This window comes from Chionomys nivalis, chromosome 1 (assembly GCF_950005125.1).
Source record: "Chionomys nivalis chromosome 1, mChiNiv1.1, whole genome shotgun sequence".
In the NCBI taxonomy this organism is placed as follows: domain Eukaryota; kingdom Metazoa; phylum Chordata; class Mammalia; order Rodentia; family Cricetidae; genus Chionomys; species Chionomys nivalis.
Window position 1 is genome coordinate 149,907,893 of NC_080086.1, and position 17,587 is coordinate 149,925,479.

General features: G+C 45.5%; 1 pseudogene; it reads left to right on the forward strand.

Moving 5' to 3' along the window:
- Positions 1-3,747: 3,747 nt before the first annotated feature.
- On the forward strand, positions 3,748-10,939 carry LOC130886790 (complement component 1 Q subcomponent-binding protein, mitochondrial-like; annotated as a pseudogene).
- Positions 10,940-17,587: the final 6,648 nt, after the last annotated feature.

The following is a 17,587-nucleotide window of genomic DNA, read 5'->3' on the forward strand; positions in this document are numbered from 1 at the left end:
TTAGGGTGACTGTTCAGGCAGTCAGATGTCTGTTGTTTCTTAGTTTTAGAAGTTGCTTTCTCTGCACTTCCTGTTTACTCAAATAATATTTTATCCTCCTCGAGTCTCTGCTGAAGATGAAGACTAGATAGTTGTAGTTTTACAGGTTTTCTTGTTATCAAATTCAGAAAAGAAACTTGCATAAATGATATAAAGTTTGTAAGGTTGAGAAACATAAAAACTTAGTATGTTTATTTAAGAAGATGTTTGTTTCTAGGTCTAAAACGATAGCTTTAAGATGGTAATACAAGTTATGATAGAAAATGGTTTAGGCACAAACCTTTAAATATATCAGTATAAGATAATAGAGGATCTTCACCAAATATGCCAAATACAAATGGACTGGATATTATGAATGTAGTTCTTACTTGATAATTGTTCTTTTTATATATAGTTTCACTCACGTTGATACCTTTCTTTTCTATTTAGACAATATCTGATAATTGTTTTTATTGTATATAGTTCTAGTACGTTAGCATTAAAGCTTTTTCTTTATTTTTAGACAGAAAGGGGAATATTGTGGAAGAATCTTTTTGTACACTGTGAAGATGAATCCCTCAGACTGGTTTAACAAAAAGCTGAACGGCTAATGGCTAGATAAGATTTCAAGACACAGAGGATACTGGAAGAAGGGCAGACTCAGGGAGATATGGAGGAAGGAGGAAAATAGAAGAGGCAATATGTATGGGAAGTAAATGGGTCTTGGGGCAGTGCAAAGTTTAATAAAAATAGGTTAACTTGTAAGAGCTAGTTAGAAACAAGCCTTAGCTATCAGCCAAGCTTTCAAAATTAGTAATAAGTCTCTGTGTGGCTCTATTTGGGCACTGGCTGGCAGGACAGAGAAAGACTTGCTACAGGAAGGCATTTACATGAGACTTGGGCAAGGATGTTAAGAACAGATTTGTTTCACACAGCTGCTCTAAGGAGAATTATAGCATAATTCTCACATGGCAGGAGGTTACACCTGTCTGTTCACAGGAGAAGACGCACAAAGGTGGTTTCCAAATGAGATGCCTTCTCTTCATTGTCAGCCAGGTTAGGTTAGAGCCACCTAGGAGACAGCTCTGGGTGCATCTGTGCAGGTTTTTCCAGAAAGGTTTAACTAAGGAGGAACTCACCTTACATGTGTGCAACACCATCCCGTGGGCTGGAGAGCCAGACCGGAGAGGTGGTTCAGTCAGAAAAGCACTTTGCAGAAACAAAAAGACCTGAGACTGGGACCCACAGTGAAAAATAAGCCAGCATGGTGGTGGGAGTCTGTAAACCCAGTGCTGGGGGCAGTACAGAGAGCTGTAAGTGGGTCCCTCAAGCTCATTGGCCAGTTAGTCTAGCCAATCAGGGAGCTCAAGGACCAGTGAAAGGCTCTATTTCAAAAAACAAGCTGGAAAGTGATAGAAAATACATGTACACACTCATACGTGTGCACCAGCCTGCAGATGTGCACAGAACCTCACAGATATGTACACACCAACACAAAAGCATGTGTGCCCGTGTACACCCCCCCCACACACACACACACAAGAGAAAGCATCTTGACTACCAGCATTCATTCTCTCTGACTGCAGGGGTAACGTGACCCTACACTCCTGCTACCACGTTTGCCCACCACGCTGAACCAAAGAAAGCGTTCCTCCTCTAAGCTATTCCATCGCGGGCACTTTGTTACAGCTACAAGAACAGCGCCTGATACATCAGATGCAGTTCAGATGAGCGACTCAGCAGCCATGCTCATGGCCCATGTTCCTTGTGGCTAGAACGGAGCCACACCTAGTATCTGCAGCACTAACCTCTTGGGGCGCATGGCAGGAGAAGTGACTGTGACAGGGTTGTCTCAATGCAGTGGTGATGTTTTCTATGCACAAGGGATGCACAGAGGGCTGAAACTCCCCAGCTAACTCATGTTACCATGTGCTTCAACTGTCACACCCCAAAGAGTACCCAACAGCTCCTTCCTCACACCTCCAGCTCTGGACAGCACCCCCAAACCCATCTCATGGGGAAAACACTCTCCCTCCTCCACATAAGATAGGGCCTTGACTGGGGGTGTCCTGGTCTGTGGAAGGAGCAGCAAGCCTGCTTTTTGTCCCACCCGGCTCCTGCTTGGTTAGCTTTACACCGGAAATAACAACACACAAACTGTATTCTTTTAAACACTACTTGGCCCATTAGTTTCAGCCTCTTACTGGCTAACTCTCACATCTTGACTAACCCATTTCTAATAATCTATATAGCACCACGAGGTGGTGGCTTACCAGGAAGATTCTAGTGTATGTCCATCTTGGGCTGGAGCTTCATCGCATCTGACCCAGAGAGGAGAGGCATGGCGTCTCCCTCACTTCCTCCCAGCATTCTGTTCTGTCTCCACCCACCTAAGGGCTGTCCTATCAAATGAGCCAAGACAGTTTCTTTATTAACCAATGAAAGTAACTCCTCCATCACTGGTCTCACTTCTGTTGTTGCAATAAAACACCCTGACAAAAAGCAACTCCAGGAGAAAGTGCATGTTCCAGCTCACAATTCCAAGGTACAGGAAGTCGCTGTGTGGAAGTCAAAGCAGCAGGAACCTGAAGCAGCTACTGGTATCACGTTCACAGTCCAGAGCAGAGCGCAGTGGATGCACGCACACATGCTTAGAGCTCGGCTGGCTTTCTCTGCTCTTACACAGCCCAGGGCCCAGAGCCTGGGGATGGGGCTGACCACTCCCAGGCTGGGTCTTCCTAGATCAGCTAAACATCACGACAACTCCTATGTGCTCCCAGGATACAGGACCTAGACAGCCCCTCACTGAGACTCTCTCACCAGGTGACTCTATGCTCTGCCAAGGTGACAAACTAAACCAGTCCCCCCAACTCCAGAACACTACACAGGCTGTCGCCAGGCTCAGCCGCTGCCTGCCTTTTACCACAGGGATCCTACACCAGCTTCTCAACAGACCTTCAAGTGACAAAGACCTTCTCTCTTTTGACCTCATATTCTCACTACCTGAGCCCAGCCTCAGCTTTGAGCTCTCTGTGATCCATTCCTCTCGCTCACAGCATTCCACATCATACGTATGTGCTGGGACCAGGCTACAGACCTCCCTCTGAACAGTGTGGGACTCCTCTACAAATTAGCAAAACAAACAGAAAACATAGTAAAAGAATTGAACAGTATTTCTCACGCACAACAAAAGGTTCGGACATGATCACTGAAATGAGGGGAGGCTTTCTCATTTGCAACTGGATAGACCAAGAATTAAACACAACCAAGAGCTAAGACTTTCTATTTGATAATATGGTCACTTGTCCATTAATTGAAATTGTCTGAAAACTCTCAGGATGAGAAAGGTAACTCCATAAAGCGACTGGGAAAGGAAAACTCATATAACAATAACCAGCTAGGAAAGTAACAAATGAAGAAAGACACGGTTCATGGAAACAAGGCAGAGGCTACAAGGCGCAGTTCCCCAAGGAGATGACGAAGCTCAGAGTAAGGAAAGTAGGGTGACAGAAGAGGTGGCCGCGCTGTCAAACGCCATGCTCTCATGGGACCAATATGTTTCCCAAAGCCTTATCAGCAGGGAACAAGGAGAATCATCAAACACACACGCACGCACGCACCCACACACACATACACATACATGTACACCTGATTTTAAAACATATAACACGGTCTCAAAACTTCCTCCAAGGGGGTATAATACAACAGGAGAAAAACTGTTAATGGTGCATGGGGAAGCATGTCACTGTGAAGTGTGACACGAGACAGTGTCTGTCGGGCTACACCAGTCACTCCGGAGAAGAGGCAGGTTCGTGAAAGTCAAAAACTAACACGGCGAGTGAGGACGGCAAACCACAGTCCGTCTGCTTGTATGACGGATGAAGCAAGTCAGTGTGGCAGCAGAGGGTGCAGGTGCTAAGAGCTGGCGGCACTGACTCTCCTCCTTCATTCCTAGATTATTTCCCTGTGTCTGTGAAGAGTGTCTCTAGAATCCTGACTAGAGTGCCCTGAATCTGTAGACTGCTTTTGGTGGAGGACTCTTTTCACAATACCAAGTCTTCCATTCCATGAGCACGGAGTTTGTGCTGGTTGGTTCTTGTCAAGATAACAAAAACCTAGACTTATCTGGGAGGAGGGAATCTTAAAAAAAAAGCCTCATAAGACTGGCCTATAGGTAAGCGTATAAGTCATTTTCTGGAGTAATTGTGTGGAAAGGCCAGCCCACTGTGGAGTGGCAACCTCTGGGCAGGTGCTCCTGGATGGGTTAAGAAAGCAGGCTGAGCAAGGCGAGCAGGGCCAGCCAGTGAACAGTGCTCCTCTGTGGCTCACGGTCTCTGCTTCGGTTCCTGTCTCCACGTCTTGCCTGGACGTCCTTCAATGGTGGGGTGTGACGTGAGCTGTAAAATGGGAGAAACCCTTTCCTGCCCATGTTTTATCACAGCCTAGAAACCCTAACTAAGACAGATGTCTTTCCATTTTCCAGTGGTTTCTTGAAGTTTTCATTTCCTCGGTTAGATTTAGTTCCGGGTGTTGAGGGGTGGGGCACCATTGTGAATGGGATTATTTTCCTGGCTTCTTTCATTGTATGTTTTTCATTGGTAATAGGAAACCTGCTACTAAGTTTTGTGTGTTCATTTGCATGTTGCCTCTTTTCTGAAAGCATTTGTCAGTTCTCAGAGGTTTGGAGTATTTAGGACGGTGGTTCTCAAACTGTTGGTTGTGACTCCTTTGTTGTGGGTGGGGGGAGTCGAACGATCCTTTCATAGTGGCTGCCTAAAACCAGCCTGGATATCAGATACCCACATTACAATTCATAACAGTTTCAGAATTACAGTCATGAAGTGGCAATGAGAACAGTTTTAGAGTTGGTGGGTCGCCAGAACATGAGGAATTGTATTAAAGGGCCATAGCGTTAGGAAGGTTGAGAACCACCGCTGTAGAGTCTCTCATGAACTGAACCATACCATATACAAATAGGGACACTTTGATTTCTTTTCCTATTTGTGTTCATCTTGTTTCCTCAACTTGTCTTACTACTCTGGCTGACCCAAGCACGCACTGAATAGAAACAGAGAGTGAACACCTTCGTCTTGTTCCTGATCTAAGCAGGGGGCTCTGGTTGTTCTCCAATCAGGATGATACAGCTGGATACCGTCCTTAGTATGCTGAGGAAGGCTTCTTCTACTCCTAGCCTCTCCGTGACTGTCACCATGAGGGATGTTGGATTTTGTCAGCTTGCTTCTTTATCTAAAGAGAAGAGTATGTGGCTTTTGTCTTGAATCTATTTATGCTAGGGATAACATTTATTGATTTACATATATTGAACCATCCCTGAATCTCTGGAATAATCAACTCAATAAATGATCTTTTTGATACAGCTTTGAATTTGGTTTACTAGTATTTTATCCAGGACAGGAACCAAAAAGCTACGGAGAAACCCTGTCTCGAAAAATAAAAAAAAAAAAAAAAAAAAAAAGAATTTTTGCATCTATGTTCATTAGGAAGATTGGCCTATAATTTTCATTTTTGTTGTTGCTGTGTCCTGATTTGAGGCTTGTTCCACAGGAAGAAATTCATACCTGATATTATTAATGTGGTTAAAACCCATGGCTTGGGAAATCATAGGCCAAAGGGGAGAGTCTATTGATAGTTTTTTTTTTTCTAAAAGACCATGTTGTCAAGCCAACTTATCTAAACATATCTATTTATATATACAGGTGTGGACTTTTCTCAATTGTGTCAGAGAAGCTTCTTAATATAGTGGATAGCAGTTAATCCAGAGACGAATTATTGTTTCAAGTGCTGAGGATAAATGACTTTGAATGCTTAGTCTTAGATGGAACATCTATACATCACACACACAAGGATCAAGAACATCTCAGAAAAGGGGACAGAGAGAATATAAGAACCAGAGGATGGGGAAGAGGGCTGTGAGATGCTGTCTACTGGACATGACATGACTATTCCATACATGAACTCACAGCAGCTGCGGTGGCCTCAACAAGGTCTTCACAAGATCAAGCCAGTTGAGAATTCCAGTGTGGAGAAGGGAGTTCCCCAGCCCCAGCCCTCATTGAGGAGGTATTGGTAGCTGCTGGCTGCTGAGGAGGAAGAGTTACTTTTTTGGGAAGTGGCTACTGGTAAGGTTCCCTAATGCACAGAGGATAGCCCTAAACCCATGTGAGCATGGGTAGCACTAATTATACCTAGTGAGTTAAGACAAATATATAATAAATATTTTATGTAGTAAATATATAGTTTTAAAAGGAGGACATGAAGTCAGGAGGGATTTGTGATGGGAGGGGTCCCAGGGTGACGTGGAGGGGAGTGAGTGGTCAAGATATGCTACATACATGAAGAAAATTTCAAAAATTTTTTTTTTAAAAAAAATCACCTTAAAAAGATCTGGCTGCAGAGTCAGGATTGACTCTGAGTGAAGAGCTGCCTCCTCCTGCAAGGTTACCTAAGTGAGCCCAGCATGCTACAGGAAGGTCGGAAAGGAAGTGGGCGGCCCGATGAGTGCTTTCCAGTGCACTCAGGCTCCTCCGCCCACAGTAGTCCTCATTCCCAAGTCTTTTTGTTTTTTAAAGAGTTGTTTTGTTTTTAATTGCATGTGTACGCGCACGTGTGTGCACTTGGAGATCAGAGGTGCTCCCTCTTCCTGGAACTGTAAGTGCAGGCAGTCGTGAGCTGCCCTACAGGGGTGCTGAGGACAGAGCTAAGGTTGGGCGCTGGCTCTGATTGTCAGGAGCACTATATGGGGTCTGAAAATCTACAGCGCTCCAGAACTTCAAATGCACTGTCCTTAGAAACTGCCTTGGCATCGGCTCTGCTCTGAGCCGCTGCCTATGAAAGCTGAGTGGTAACCCATCTAACCAGAACACCCACTGAGCCCAGACAGAGAGCTCCCCTCAATACTTAACCCTTTAAATGCTGTGACACTGAACTCTTCCCTCTCCCACAAAATTGCGGCCTATTGGACTTGGCAGTGGGGTCAACTGTGCAGGTTGGGGGTCCCTCAAGGTGGGGGTCCCTCCCTTGAGACGGCCAGAGTAAGAGACACAAAGGCAAACCCAGGAGGCTCAGAGTCAAAGGCAGGGTTAAGACAGCCGCTCGGAGAGCAGCTGGACACAGACGTCTGTCATTGCTGTTTCTTTGTTCTAAGAGCCTTTGTTCATTGTGATTGTCTTATTTATTTTATTTAAACAGTGAACATCACCCAAGCTGACCTCAAACCCAGTCATTAGATTGTAGAGGACCATCTGGAATTCCTGCTTCTACCTCCTGAGGGTGGGATCACAAGTTTGTACCATGGTATCCAGCTCAACTCTTAACTCTTTAAGCTGCTGATTATTTATTTACCTCATTAAGATAGCTTGTGTACAATTGTGACCCAAAAAAACAGAAACTAAGTGACGGTCCTTTGATGTCTAGCTTCCCACCTTTGCCTTTCACCGGGTGGGCTTCGGTGGCTCATGGTCCTGGCACTGGCAGCAACTGGCCCTTGGCTCTCCTATCTTCCACCTACTGACTGCGGGAGCGGAGGGGGCAACAGGTTGAGGGATGCACACTGGGTGGTCGCCAAGGATGGAGGCCTTTACTATGACAGTTCACTATCAAGTGGGCTCAGAAAGCCAAGGCTTTGTTTGTTTTGTCTTGTTTTTACCACAAAATTAGCAACGAAGCTTTTGCAGAATTCTGTTGGGTTAGCCAGATGGTTAGGAGAAGGTATTGCTGTGTTCTGTTGTGTTTTGATCCAGCTTACTTGGATTGGATTTTAAGGTAGCCCTTCTCTGAGCTCCTAAAAGTTAATTACATGAAAGTCAGGGCCTCATTACCGGAGAGAGCACATTAGAGGAAAAGCTACTGGAAAACTCCACCCCTTATTCTCCCACCACAAATTCAGTCCCATGAGTGATTTGTACAGACACTGACTTAGTCCCCACTTTGCCACATGATGCTCACATGGCCTCAGGACACTGCCAGCAAGATAGCTACCACCAGATGTGGCCCCTTGGCCTTGGACAGAAGTATGAATGATCCAACATAAACTCATTTGCTTTAAAAGTCCCCAGGCTGTAGTGCTGCCTTCTTAGCCACAGACAACAGATCAGCACAATCGTCCGTTTGTCTATCTTGAGTTCACAGAGAACAGTTGGGTTTTGATTAACGCTTCTGTAGTCCACTTGTGTCTTCTTCCTTCCACACTAAGATAAAGGGGAAAGGAGGGAGGGAAGTGGAACATCCCATAATGACTCGCCCATTCTACCCTGAGTGTCTCAGGACAGCGTCCCAAACACACAGGTTAAATAAGAAAACTGAAAACACTCAATAAGGGATGTAGGTGTAGCTCAGTGGCAGAGCACTGGTACGGCTGGCCACACCCCAGTCCCGCATTGTTTACCAGGCTGGCTTACAAACCCTTCTCCATTCTCGCTCAGTAATGCTCAGACCGGATCATCGAATCACACAGTGTCTCCTTTCCAACTCTCCCCTCTCTTAGCTTCACAAGTGATCATATATTCCTCAACTTCAGCCCACATGTCCAGACTCACTTGTCTGAGCCTAGTTTTTAGTCGATCCCTTAGAGAGAGTAGGGAGCACTAGTTCTCAAGTTTGCCCATCCAGAGATGATGTGCAACCTCATTCTGGATAAAGGGCTTCAGCATGCACAAGGCCTGGCTTCCATCCCAGACCCAAACAAAAGAAACAATCCCAGTGTGGTGGTTTGAGTGAGAAATGCCCCCCCACCCCACCCCAGACTCTGGTATTAAATTCTTGGCCCAGTTGGTGGCACTCTTTGGAGAGGTTTTAGGAGTGAAGCCTTGCTAGAGGAAGTGTGTCACTGGGGCAGGCTTGAGAGTTTGCTCTCTGCTTTGTGCTTGTGGCTGAAAATGTGAGCTCCTGGTGTCCTGCTCTTGCTGCCATGCCTGACACTTGAGAACACCCTCAGCACCAGGACGGACTCCCATCCCTCTGAAAGCAGAAACCCAAACACTGGTGAGAGGGGGGGGTATTTTATATTTTTAATTTTTATTGCTTTATAAATGATACCATTCAAAATTTCCACTTCCTCCCCTCGTCCCATTTCCCTCCCACTCCTCCACTTCCCCCTCCCCCTCCAGTCTTAAGAGAAGTCAGGGTACCCTGCCCTGTGGGAAGTCCAAGGTCCTCCCCTCTCCATCCAGTCATAGGAAGGTGTGTATCCAAACAGATTAGGATACCAAAAAGCCAGTACATGAAGTAGAGACAAATCCCAGTGCCATTATCATTGGCTTCTCAGTCAGCCCCCCATTGCCAGCCACATTCAGAGAGTCCAGTTTGATCACATGCTCTCTCAGTCCTAGTCCAGCTGGCTTTGGTGAGCTCCCATTAGCTCAGGTGCACTGTCTCAGTGGTTGGACGCACCCCTTGCGGTCCTGACTTCCTTGCTCATATTCTCCCTCCTTCTGCTCTTCAACTGGACCTTGGGTCTCAGTCCAGCGCTCTGATTTGGGTCTCTGTCTCTATCTCCATCTGTCGCCTGACAAAGGTACTATGGTGATATTCAAGATATTCATCAGTGTGGCTATGGGACAAGGCCAGTTCAGGTGCCCAGTGAGGGTGAGGGTGTTTTATGACAGAAGCAGAAAAGCAAAGTAAGACAGCAAATAAGTTCTTTACACCTAAAGGAACTTTTAAACTCTGTACAAAGTCACTGGAGCTGGGTGTAGCAGTGCAGGCCTGTGATCCCAGGCCTGAGGAGGCAGAGGAGAGAAGATCCACGACAAGTCAGGTTACACAGCAAGTTCTGGGGTAACAAGGCTACAGAGGAAGGTTTTGTCTCAATAAAAGATGAGGAAGGAGAGGAGATGATCCTTGGTTCCTATTTCCCCCAAGTGCCTTAACCATGTTATCGTGTGTATGAGTGTGGCTGCTGAAAACTGGCAATGAACTGTATAATCCATTTCTGAAAATTCCCCCTTAAGTCCTGTCACTACACTAGACTATGCTTTGGGGCTGAGTTTTACAACTCGGTATTCTCATGTGATGTCTTACAACATGCATATTTAAATGTCTTTCAGGGTGTGGCCATGCCCTGGGCACTGCAGCCATGGGCCTCTGTGCCACTGAATCAGCTGTACCACTCTGGTGGCAGCAGCAGCCCTGCCCTGGTTGTGCCTCTGGCCCTTTCTGCTGCTCAGCATGCCGGCGGGTTCTGTGAGGCACTTTGGCCTCCTGCACCCCCTGGCACCCTGTGCTTGTGGCTGTGCTGCAGAAGACAAAGCCTTTGCTGAATTCTTGACTGATGAAATTAAGGAAGAAAAGAAAAACCAGAAGCAAAAGTCCCTTCCCAAGATGTCTGGAGATTGGGAGCTGGAAGTCAACAGGATGAAGGCTAAATTATTCGGCAAAGTTGCTAGAAGAGACCACTGTCACTTTCAACATTCACCTCTGACATCTGACGGTGAGGAAGAGTCCTCACGAGGGCAGAAGGCTGAAGATGAGGAGCCGGAACTGACATCAGCTCCCAATTTTGTTGTTGAAGTGTCAGAGTGTAAAGGCAAGAAGACCCTTGTACCGGACAGTCAGTATCCTGAGGACGAGAAAACCCTTGTACCAGACGGTCACTATCCTGAGGAGGAGATCAGACAAGAAGAAGCTAAGAATGATTTTTCTCTGTCAAGAAATCTAGCTTCCAGCCACGTGACTCGGAATGAAAGGAACGCTACTCAACCACACACTCAGCGTGGATTCGCTGGACTGGCCTTGTATAACCTGATGGGTTTCCTGTGGACCAAGGGGAGGACAGCGCTTTTGCGAATGAGGTGGTGGAGCTCAGTACAGTCCCCAAGAATCAAAAATAGAGCACCTTTCTGAGTACCTCAAAAGTTTTGTCAAGAGCCGGAAGAACTGTCAGAGCCTGAGGACCTTAATTTAAACAGCAAGCTTTGGCCGGCGAGTAGAAGCCACCTTGTCAGGACCGTGCTTTGAATTGGCTGCCAGCCTAATAGCACGGGAGGAGAAAAGCAAATTTAAGTTATTGCTTGTACACATCCATTTACTATTTGCTTTTTCCTTGTACAAATCTATGATTTATAGATTTTTGTATGACATAATGATGGACAATAAAATTGATTTTATCTCCTGGGGGGTATGATTTTCAGTTATTTCTTGCTTCACAGTTTGGAGCCTTTGTCCTTCCCTGTGCTCTTTCCTCCTCAGGGGCACCTGTGTCTGTGTGGGTCGTCCTCTTCCTTATCTGTTGTGTTCCTGGACCTTTTCCTTCTTATTTGTCCCCCTTATAGCTTTACGTTTGAATTTGTATGTTTATTATATGTATATATGTATGCGGGGTACACAAGTGTGAGCATACAGGTGCCTGTGGAGTTAAGAAGGCACTGGATCCCCTAGTCTGGATCTACAGGTGTCTGTGAGCTGTGGGTGCCAGGAGACAAACTCCAGTCCTCTGCAAGAGCAGCGCCCACGCTAACCACTGAGCTTCTCTCCAGCCTGCCGCTTGCTTTTCTTACGTCCCCCTCCCTTCTACTCCCGTTGGATTTCTTCTGCTCTTACCCTGCCCTTATCTCTACTCTAATTTAACCTTCATGAGACTTACACTGCTCTTTTTGCATCTTGTGTCATCGGTTTCTTTTTCTTTTTTTTTAGAAAATACATTCTAGACCGGGTGGTGGTGGCACTCACCTTTACCCCAGCACTCTGGAGACAGAGGCATGTGGATTTCTGTGAGTTCAAGCCAGCCTTGTCTACCAAGCTAATTCCGGGATTGGCTCCAAAGCTATAGAGAAACCCTGTCTCAAAATACAAAAAAGAAAGAAAGAAAGTGAGGGGGCAGGGAGGGAAGGGAAGGGAAGGGAAGGGAAGGGAAGGGAAGGGAAGGGAAGGGAAGGGAAGGGAAGGGAAGGGAAGGGAAGGGAAGGGAAGGGAAGGGAAGGGAAGGGAAGGGAAGGGAAGGGAAGGGAAGGGAAGACATTCTAAACTGGGACACACTGACCAGCAGAGCGCTTACTTGTCTAATGCACATGAGGCCACAGGTTCAGTTTAGTACTGCAATAAATAAATAATAATGAAAGTGCGTTAGTTACAATCGCCGTTAATCAAATCCCCGACTATAGAAACCTAAGGAAAGAAGAACTGTTACAGCGTACAGTTTGAGGGTCCTGTTCAGCTTGGTGGAGACGGTATGGCAGCAGGAGCTTGGGGTGGCTGGTCACACTGCATCCACAGTCAGGAAGGCCAGAGACATTTACCCAGTGACCAAGCTACTTTCTCCTTTTTAGTCGGTCCTAGAACCCAGCCCATGGAGTGGTACCACTCCCACACTCAAGGTGGGCCTTTTCATTTCTACTAACTAATGCAGAAACTCTATCACAGACATACCCAGAGACTTATCTCTCCGATGATTCCAGATCCTGTCAGGTTGATGCTCGGTACTAAGCACTAGAGAAAGGAAAGGAAAAGTACATTCGAATACAGCTCCATCTAGTTTTCATACCATACGCACGCAATCCTGTCTCTCAAGGGTGGGAAAGACCTAGCAAGATGAAATACTATTTGGTTATATGGTATGATTGCAGTCTATGACAAAGGAGTGGATTGCAAGAGTACTGAGGACTCCAATCAGTTGGCTTTAAGTCAATCACAAGGCTGTGGGTGGGCCTAGCCTGAACAGGGGACTTTTTTCCCTGAGAGGCTAGCAGTCATAGAAAGGCAGGGAAAGTCGAAGGAGCCAAGACCCTCTGTTATTGGCTGTAAGAAGCAGCTGTCACGTAGAGGGCTGAGTGACAGGTAGTAGGTGACCTTAGCCTATAATCATAGCATCCTCCCAACAGCCAGGGAATTTAAGAAAGGACCTCAGAAAAGGTCACAGTTCAGCCAACACCTTCACCTCAGCATCATACGTTCCTAGCTTCTGAGCCAGGGGACCTGTTGGACATTCAGTCTGTAGTCAAGGGTCTGGGGGCAGGGATGCACCAGCACAAACCATTCTCAGCCAAATGACATGGGAGCCTGACTTCTTGAGGGGCGCTGACACCTAGAAGGCATTGGTCACTCCTTTTCTTCCTTCCCCATGAAGCAGATTTGAATATGTCAGGTCTTCATTCTTTCTTCTGCTTTTCATGGGGTGGAAGGGGGAGCAGCTCCTGACTTTCAGAGCGAAGCTCGAGTCTAATGGTCTTTTCCTTTCAGCCTCATTCTGTGCTCTGTGGTAGCTTTCTGGCTGCTTCCCGCTTTCGCCTGGAACATCTGTCTCCTTTGCTGGTGTCATCCCATGTTTTCAATCTTCTCTTCCCCGGAGTGTGTGGCTCTAGGGGCGGAGGGCCAGCAGCCTCAAGAGCTCAGAAGGCAGAGCCTATGTGAGCTGAGGCATCAGGCAGCCTCTTCTGGTTCTCCGTCAGCACCTGTCAGTTCCCTGGGCTCTTCTGCAATCTACGGAGATGCCTGATAATCTTATAAATGTTGTGTGCGGTTTGGTTTTCTTGCTCAGTGCTGTCTGCTCTTCCTTGAAGTTTGGGGTGTTTTGTTATAGCACGTGCAGGAAACTGATACCAACAGATACAGGAAAGCACAGGAGCGTCCCAGAAGACGCCCCCTCAAACCATGAACTACAAGTGTTAATGGGCGTGTTGCTACTACCATCCTGAATCTGCCCATAACTCCCTAGAATCTCTTCTCTGTGGCTTGAAAACACTCACCAGAAAGGCTAATGAACTTGCTGTACCTCACACAGCCAGGGGTCAGGAAAACCAACATCTGAACCTCTCCCAACGCCAGAGCCACTTGTTTCTCCGCCGTACTTTAAGCCGAAACTGCCAAGGAAAGAAAAATCATGAGTGGATGTGGCAGTTCATCACAAAAGTGTAAAGACTGAGAAATGTAGGGCTGTAGCTCTGCTGGTAGAGTGCCCGCCTAACGGGCATGAAGCCCTGCGCCAAATCAGGCATGGTGTTCTTAAAGAGGAAAGGAGCAAACCCTTAAAGAAATCGATGAAAACACAAACAGTGGAAGGAAATGAATCAAACAGCAAGACCTGAAAGTGGAAAGAGAATCGGTAGAGAAAACCCGAACTGAGGAAAATCTGGAAATGAAAGATTTGGGAACTTGAACAGGAACCTCGGAGGCAAGCCTCACCAACAGAATACAGGAGATGAAGGAGAGAATTTCAGAAATGAAAGACGTAATAGAAGAAATGGGTATCAGTCAAAGAAAATGGTAAATCTAAAAAAAGCCTGGCACAAAATATCCAGGAAATACGGAACATTAGGAGAAGACCAATTCTAAGGATAATAGAAATAGAAGAAGGAGAAGAAACCCAGGTCAAAGACACAGAAAATATTTAACAAAATCATAGAAGAAAATTTCCCTAACCAAAAGAAGCAAGCTGGTGTAACTATTTTAATATCTGACAAAATGAACTTTAAATCTAAACTAATCAGAAGAGATAGGGAAAGACACTCCATACTCATCAAAGGAAACTCCACCAAAAAGACACTGCAATCCTTAACATCTATGCACCAAACACAAGGCCATCCAGGTTCATAAAAGAAACACTGCTACAACTTGAATCACATAATGACCTTCACGCACCAACAGTGAGAGACTTTAACACCTGACTCTCACCAACAGACAGGTCATCCAGATAAGAACTAAATGGAGAGATGCTGGAGCTAACATAGTGTAAACCAAACGGGTCCAACGGATATTTACAGAACATTTCACCCAAACACAGCACCTCAACACCTCACGGAACTTTCTCCAAAATTGCTCACATGTTTGAATGCAAAGCAAGTCTCAACAGACACAAGAAGATTGAAAAAACACTCTGCATTCTATCGACCACCACAGGTTAAAGCTAGACATCAACAACAGGAACAACAAAAAGATTACAAACTCATGGAAACTGAACAATTCAATACCTAATGAAAATGGATCAAAGCCAAAATTAAGAAAGAAATTAAAGACTTCCTAGAATTAAACTAACATGAATACAGCAAACAAACAAACAAACAAGCCCAGGGCCAGACGGTTTTAGCACACAGTTCTCCCAGATTTTCAGAAATAGTTAATGCCAATACTCCTCAAATTAGTCCACAAAATATAAACAGAAGGAACATTGCCCAATTCATTTTTTTTTAGATTTTTTTTTCCCAATTCATTTTATGATGCCATAGCTACACTGACATCCAAACCACATAAATGTCCAAGAAAGAGAATTACAGACCAATTTCCATTGTGAACATAATATGCAAAAAGTAGAACCCTCATCCAGAGACAGATGGAAGCAGATCCACAACTAACCACTGGGCCGAACTCCTGGAGTACAATCGAAGAGAGGGGGGAGCAATATATAAACAAAGGGGCCAAGACCATGATGGGGAAACCCACAGAATCAGCTGACCCGAGCTAGTGGGAGCGAGTTCAGTGGCCACGGACTGACCACCGGGGAACCTGCATAGGACTGAACTAGGCCCCCTGAATGCAGGTGACGATGGTGGGGCTTGGGGGTGTGTGGATTCTGGCAGTGGGACCAGAATCTAACTCTAATGCACGATCTGACTTTGAGGAGCCCACTTTCTATAGAGAGTCACCTTGCTCAGCCTAGGCATGCATGCTACCAAAAGAGAAACATAAAAACCAGCTACAAACACTTTGATCTACAATGGTGTCCCGCCTTCCAGATAGACTAGTGTAATGGTGGGACGAAGCTTGTGGGAGTAACCAACTAATGTCTGATTTGACTTAAGGGACACTCCACTAATGGAACCCATACGCAGTACTGCTTGAGTGATCAAGAACCTGAGACTAAATAGTTCGGGGACCTATGGTAAAACAAATACTACCGATCTAAAAAAATAAAAAAAGTAGCAATAAAATGACCCAAACGACATTCTGCTCTGCTCATAGATGAGTGCCTGCTCAGCCACCATCAGAGAAGTTTCCTCCTGCAGCAGCTGGGAACAAACACAGAGACCACAGTCAGACAATAAGTAGAGAGTGAGAGACCTCGGAACACTCAGCCCTAAACAGGGTGTCTTCATCAAATCCCTGCCCTCAAGGTTCAGGGAACCCTGTGGAAGAGGAGGCAGAAACAGTTATAAGAGCCATAAAGAATGAAGGACACCAAGAAAACAAGGCCTTCTAACTAAGTGGTTCTCAACCTGTGAGTCATGACCCCTTTGGAAAACTTCTGTCTCCAAAAATATTTACATTATGATTTATAACAGCAGCAAAATTACAGTCACAAAGCAGCAATGAAAATAATTTTATGGTTACAGGTCACCACAACATGAGAAACTGTATTAAAGTGCCGCAGCATTAGTAAGGTTGGGAACCACTGCACCATGATCAACATGATCAATACACAACTGACCTCACAGAAACTGAGGTAGCATACACCTGGCCTGCACGGGTCTGCACCCGGTGGGGTCCTAAGCTCAAAGGAGAAGTAGGCACATACCACCTTCCCTAACCAGAAGTATCTCCAATTGATAACCACCTGCAAATGAAAATGCAGTTTTCTCCAAGGAAGTTCCACCGTGGAAATAAACCGTCTTCAGGGTAGACTGCATGCCCAGCAGATGACCAACAGAAAGAAAACTCTGCTGCATCTTTGGAGATTCCTTGTCTCACAGTGTCATGTCGGGGTTTTTCCTTCCTTTTTAAATTTTATCTTATTTTTCTATTTTTATTTATTTATATATTTTTCTTTTCTCCTTTTACCCTATAGATTCTTTGAGTACATATTATGACTTTCAGTTTAGTGTTCCTACAAGATTCTCGAGTGTGTGAATGAGTGTCTGTTTCTTATGCCTTCTTTTTGTTTGTTTGCTTGTTTGTTTGTTTGTTTGTTTGTTTGTTTTGAGACAGGGTTTCTCTGTGTAACAGTCCTGGCTGTCTGTCCTGGAACTTATTACTCTGTAGACCAGGCTGGCATCGAACTCATAGAGATCTGCCTGCCTCTGCCTCCCAGTGCTGGGATTAAAGATATGTGCCACCACTGCCTGGCTCTTCTCAGGCCTTCTCTTGGGCTCTCTTCCTTGTTTGTTTGTTTTGTTCTATTCCAATGTGTTTGGTTTTGTTTTGTTGTATTTTATAATGCATTTTATTATTATCTGTTTGTTTTCTAATGAGGCAGAAAAGGGGTGAATCCGGAATGAAGGGGTGGTGGGAAGGAACTGGGAGAGGTAGAGGGGGGGAAATTGTAACCAGGATATACTATGTGTAAAAAAAAAACTATTTTCAATAAAATGTTAACAAAAAATATTAGTATCAGCTACAAAAAGTTCGACAAGACACACTGTGGCAGTCCTTGCTCAGGAGAGCCCCACCAGGTGGCTCAGGGACACAACAGGACAGGATTATGACTTTTGTGGGCAAAAAGACAGAAGCTGGTTCTCTCCCCACGCAGCCCTCCACAGGGACGTTTTCTCCTCCAGTCCCTCTCCATCTGGGATTTACCTTCTCGGAGTCCCCTTTTATGACAACAGGACTCTCCTAACACCATGTGCTTAGCAGACTGGCCCAGCCAGGCCTTGTTGACCTACTCAAAAGGCTCAGCACACAGAAG